Below are 6,072 nucleotides of genomic sequence, written 5' to 3'. Positions count from 1 at the left end.
GTGGGGAGTGGAGTGACGCAGGGACAATAGTCTCCTCCTGCGGGTAGAGGGGACGGCCCAGCTCGCTGGCGTCTGACAGCGCACAGAGATCCCAGGGCTGAGAGCCACAGCCTTGCTCTTCAGCCCTGGCCCCCTCCCTTATGTCCCTTGCCTGGGTCTGTCCCCACCCACCGTGGAGGGGGCCGAGTGTTTCTGGGAGACCCAGGTGAGCAGCCCCACCCTCCATGGGCCCAGGTACTCTGCACTCACCCCTGCTCCCTCCAGATAGGCATCTCTGAAGGCTTCCTTGGGCTCACTATCACCAGAATGGGCCAGACCTTGGCCCCCATGCCAAGGCTGAGCTGATAAGGGCAGCCTATGGAGACTAATCTCCCCTGTGGCCACCTGCCAGAGGCAGTAGCAGGAAGGAACCTGCTATCTCCCTGGTCTTGTGTTTGTTTCATGGACGCTGGCCTGACTCAGAGGGAGCTACCCAACACATACGGGGGAAGACAGAAGCCAAGAGGAAGGGAACCAGACGCCAAGGGGGGGATGCGGGGGCAGGAGCAGACAGATCCCTAAACCTGGAATCAGCCACAGTGGAGAGGAGAGTCAATGGCCCAGGGCCTGCCTGTGTGCAGTGACTTCCCTCTGGCATCTTCCTGGCCCTGCCCCCACACACCCTGACCAGCAGATGCTGAGGACTCCAGCCCACAGCTATGGGCTCTGTTCTCTTTCCTAGATGTCTTCCCTGAGAAGGAGATGCTGAGACAGGGATTCCAGTATGAATAGTTGATTTGGAAGGTGATCCCAGAGGGCAGTACCAGATAGCAAGGATGAGCCAGGACATGGAAAGAATTGACCAGGGTGCATTGAAGAGTGGGCTCTTGAGACTTCCCTGGTGGTCCAGTGGTTAAGACTCTGCACGTCCATTGCAGGGGGCATAGGTTCAATCCCTAGTCAGGGAACTAAGATCCCACACGCTATGCTTTACAGTCAAAAAAAAAAAAAAAAAGAGTAGGCTCCCATGTGGGCATCTGTATGCCCACAGAGATCCGCTGGGAAATGGCGGGGAGACTGCCCCAGAGGGTGTGGGCTTGTCCATCATTTTCTTTGGTTGCTGGTTGAGGACACTCCCTGCAGATTCAGTCTCAGGCCCCCCCCCTGCCATGTGTGGAGCCCCCAGGCACACCCCCTCGATCTAGTTCGTTCCCAGGGGGAGGCCCATAGAGATGGAGCCCAGATGTACGGTATCTGCAGTCTTCTCTGAGACACGCACAGGGTGAGAGCAGTACCAGCCAGTTCTGAGTTACAGAGGAAAACGCTCAGCCACAGACGCACCACCAGGCTCCCTGTGCATGTGGGGTCTCTGAGGTGATGCCCTGGGGCACAGACTTCAGTTGTGACCACAGTTCCTGTACACTCCTGTATCCCACTTTATCTCCTGACTTTTAACACAGACTCAACGCTTCCTTTACTCTCTGACTAGCACATGTGTCACTGGGTTGTGTCCCACAGTGATGGATCGTCTGCTTTCCTCGTGCCAAAGGTCAGGCTGCTTCCAATAAACAAGTTTTGGGTGACTATCTTCTTGCCTAACTCTGTTTCCTCTATTTCATGTTTACCTTCCTTAATCCGGGATTCTAGAGATGAGATTGGAGTGTTAAAGAGTACCAAGTTTACAACCCTAAGCACACAGAGTTCATCAGCTTTCTCCTTGGGCTAATCTAATCTAGGATATATTGAGTAATTATCCTGATAATTACTGATCGGTGCTGATTGGTTCTGGTTGGTGTCTGGTGATGGTAGACACCCATGAATTTCCCCAGGTCTGTGATTCTTCTCACTGACACCAGCAAAAATCAAAAATGCCAAATCACTAGCCTCATCGATCTGTTCGATCTGTTATCAAGATTTACACATTTAATAACTGTAGAAAGATGCCTCATTTTCAATTTTCCTTTATTACTAAGGGGATTGAATATGTTTGAGCAGTAGCAGAGAGAGAACTGGAACTGAACACCATCCCTAAGCTCAGGAGGTGGCAAGGACGGCCCTCCTGCGGTCAGGGATGCCTGGCTGACTCAGCTCCCCTCACTGACTGGCCGCTGTGCATCCCAGGAGCCTGCAGAGGGTCTACAGTCTGGGCTGAGAGGTCAAGGTATGACTGCAATGCTCTACTGGTCACTGGTCCAGGCCGTGGCACCTGGATAGGTACGTGTGCTATGCTCTGACTAGCAGGGATGTGAACAGCCTTTGGTAATTTCTGGCTCCTGGGGGGTAACCAGCCTGCAGGTTAAGATTTCAAGCCTGGTCATCTTGTGGAGCTTTCATCTTTGCCATCAGATCCTGATTCTATTTGGTGAAGGGCTGTGTTTATAGTCCAGGTGAAAGATGCTATTCCCTGCTCTCCCAGCCTCCTTTGCAACCAGCAGTGGTCCCGTGATCCTGTTCTGCCCAATGTGAAGACTTCTTTTAAAAAAAAATTAATTTTTGAGCAGTCTTATGTTTACAGAAAAACCAAGCAAACACAGCTTTATAAATCTTTTAATTAAAAAAAATGTTTTTAACTAAGCAGAAGGTATCAGTTCCCAGATGCCCCTTTATCCCTTCAAAAGTTTCATCTATTATCAACATCCGGCATTAATGTATGGCACATTTGTTGCGATCAATGAGCTAATATTGACATATTATTATTCACTGAAGTCCATAGTTCACCTTCGAGTTCCCTCTTGGTATTGCACATTCTATGGGATTTGACAAATGTATAATGACATGTATCCACCACCATAATATTATACAGAATAGTGTCTTGGCCTAAAAATCCCCTTGGTATGCTCTACCTATTCATCCTTCCCTCTCCCCAAATCCAAACTGCTGAAAACCACAGCTCTTTGTGCATTTATTTTTCCTACTGAAGTATAGTTGATTTGCAATGTTGTGACAATCTCTGCTGTATAGCAAAGTGACTCAGTTATACACACACACATGCTATGCTAAGTCGCTTCAGTCGTGTCCGACTCTGTGCGACCCCATAGACGGCAGCCCACCAGGCTTCCCCGTCCCTGGGATTCTCCAGGCAAGAACACTGGAATGGGTTGCCATTTCCTTCTCCAATGCATGAAAGTGAAAAGTGAAAGTGAAGTCGCTCAGTCGTGTTCAACCCTCAGCGACCCCATGGACTGCAGCCTACCAGGCTCCTCCATCCATGGGATTTTCCAGGCAAGAGTACTGGAGTGGGGTGCCATTGCCTTCTTCGACACACACACACACACACACATATATATATATATTCTCTTCCATTGTGGCTTATCACAGGAGGTTAGATATAGTTCCCTGCGCTATACATTAGAACCTTGTTCATCCATTCTAAATGTCATAGTTTACATCTGCTAACCCCGAACTCCCGGTGCATCCCTCTGCCTCTCCCCTTGGCAACCACAAGTCTATTCTCTGTCTATGAATCTGTTTCTATTTTATACATGGGTTCACGTGTGCCATCATTTTAGATTCCACATTTGAGTGATATCATGTGATATTTGTCTTTCTGACTTCACTTAGTATGATCATCTCTAGTTGCATCCATGTTGCTGCAAATGGCATGATTTCCTTCTTTTTCATGGCCGAGTAGTGTGTATACCTTTTTTATGGTCCATGAAATACACATAACAAAATTTACCATCTAACCATTTTTAAGTGTACAGTTCAGAGGTATTAAATACATTAAATATAAATAAGTGCTACCATCAACATCATTTATCCTCTTAACTCATTTCACCCTGTAAAACTGAACTTCGATATCATGAAACATTGGCACCCAATCTTCCCCTCCTCCCAGCCTCTGGCAACCACCATTCTTTCTGCCTTTATAAATCTGACTACTCTAACTACCTTATATGAGTAGAATCATACAGTGTTTGTCTTTTTGTTACTGGTCTATTTTCCTTAACACAATGTCCTCAAGATTCATCTATCTTATAACATATTGCAAAATTTCCTTCTTTATTAAGACTGAATAACAGTCCTTGTATGTATACACCCATATTTTGCTTACCCATCCGTCAAAGGACACTTGCTTCCACTTTTGGGCTATTATGAATAATGCTACTGTGAACACGGATGTACAACATCTCTTCCAGACTCTGCTTCAGTTCTTTGGAGAATATACCTAGACATGGAATTATGGGACCATATGGCAGTTCTATTTTTTATTTTTTGAGGACCCACCATACCTTTTTCCACAGCAGCTATACCATTTTATGTTACCACCAACAGTGCACAAGTGTTCTAATTTGTCCATTTCTTTGCCAACGCCTGTGATTTTCTGGTTTTTTGATAGTACCCATCCTAAATGGGTGTGAGGTGGTATCCCGTTGTAGTTTTGATTTTCAATTCCTTTATGAGCATCTTTTCATATACTAATTAGTCATTCATATATTTTCTTTGGATAAACATCTATTCAAGTCCTTCACCAATTTTTTAAATAGGTTGATTTTTTGTTTTGTTTTTTGATGTTGAGTTTTAAGAGCTCTTTCTATATTCTGCATATTAATCTTTTGTCAGATATATCATTTGCAAATGTTTTCTCCCATCCTGTGGGTTGTATTTTTACTATGTTGACAGTGACTTTTGATGCAAAAAGTTAATTTTCATGACGTCAATTTCGTTTACTCTTCCTTTTGCTAAGTGTGCTGCTAGTGTCACACCCAAGGAATCATTGCCAACTCCAGTGTTATAAAAACTTTGTCCTATATTTTATTCTAAGAGTTTTGTAGTTTTTCAGCTCTGAAGTTTAGGTCTTTGGTCTCTTGCGTATATGGTATTAGTGTGGGTCTGACGTCGTTCTTTTGTAAGGGGATATCTAATTTTCCCAGCATGTGTTGAAAAGACTGTCCATTCCCCCGAATGGACAATGGGGGAATGGACAGTTTTTCCATTGAATGGTCTTGGTCTTCTTATCAAAAAATCATTTGACCATACATGCAGGTGTTTATTTCTGAGCTTTCTTTTCTATTCTATTCTATTCTCTGGCTTTATGCCAATACTATGTTGCTTTGCTTACATAGTTTTGTGATAATTCTTTAAATCAGGAAGTGTTAAGTGCTCTGTCTCTGTTCTTCGTCAAAATTGTTTTAGCTGTTGAGGTTCCAATATAAATTTTAGGGTGTGTTTTTCTCTTTCTGTGAAAGCTATCATTGGACTTTTGATACAAATTGCACTGGATCTGTACATTGCTCTGGATAGTATCGACACCTTAACAATATTGTCTTCCAACCCATGAACACTGGAAGTTTTTCAATTTATTTACATCATCTTCAATTTCTTTCAGTGATGTTTTGTTGTTTTCGGTGTATGAGTCTTTCACCTCCTTTTTACTAAAGAAGGTAATTCCTTGGTATTGCATTCTTTTTGATGCTATTATAGATGGAATTGTTTTTTGAATTGTGTGTACAGAATTGTGTCATGTATGGAGATTATGGGTTGACTTTGTATACTGCAACTTTACTGAATTCATTTATTAAGTTCTAACAAGTATTTTTGTGTAATCTTTAGGGTTTTCTACATATAAGATCATATTATCTGCAAACAGTGATCATTTTACTTCTTCCTTTCCAATCTGGATGCCTTTTATTTCTTTTTCTTGCCCAATTACTTTGACTAGAACTGCCAGAACTATGTTGAAAAGAAGTGATTAAAGTGAGTATCCTTGCCATGTTTCTGACCTTAGAGAAAAAGCTTTCAGTCTTTCATCACTGAGTACACTGTTGGCTGTGGGTTTTTCCATATATGACCTTTATTGTGATGAAGTATTCCTTCTAGTCCTCATTTACTGAGTGTTTTCTTTTTAAATCATGAAAACATATTGGATTTTGTGAAATTCTTTCCTGCATCAATTGAGATGATACAGTGGGTTTATTTCCCTTCATTTCGTTGATGTGGCATATTAAATTGATTGATTTTAGTATGTTGAAACATTTTTCCATTTAACAAGTAACTCTCACTTGGTCATGCTGTATAATTTTTTTTAACACGCTGCTGAATTCTGTTTGCTCATATTTTGTTGATGATTTTTGCCTCAGTTTTCATGAGGGA

General features: G+C 43.1%; 1 non-coding gene across 1 annotated transcript; it reads left to right on the top strand.

The window, feature by feature from the left end:
- The first annotated feature begins 874 nt into the window (after positions 1-874).
- On the top strand, positions 875-947 carry TRNAG-UCC (transfer RNA glycine (anticodon UCC)). The gene has a single exon. It is a non-coding gene; the product is annotated as a tRNA-Gly (tRNA).
- The last annotated feature ends 5,125 nt before the right edge of the window (positions 948-6,072 follow it).

The sequence above is a fragment of the Bos javanicus genome, chromosome 4 (assembly GCF_032452875.1).
Source record: "Bos javanicus breed banteng chromosome 4, ARS-OSU_banteng_1.0, whole genome shotgun sequence".
NCBI classification, from domain to species: domain Eukaryota; kingdom Metazoa; phylum Chordata; class Mammalia; order Artiodactyla; family Bovidae; genus Bos; species Bos javanicus.
This window is presented reverse-complemented; position numbering and strand designations above follow the sequence as displayed.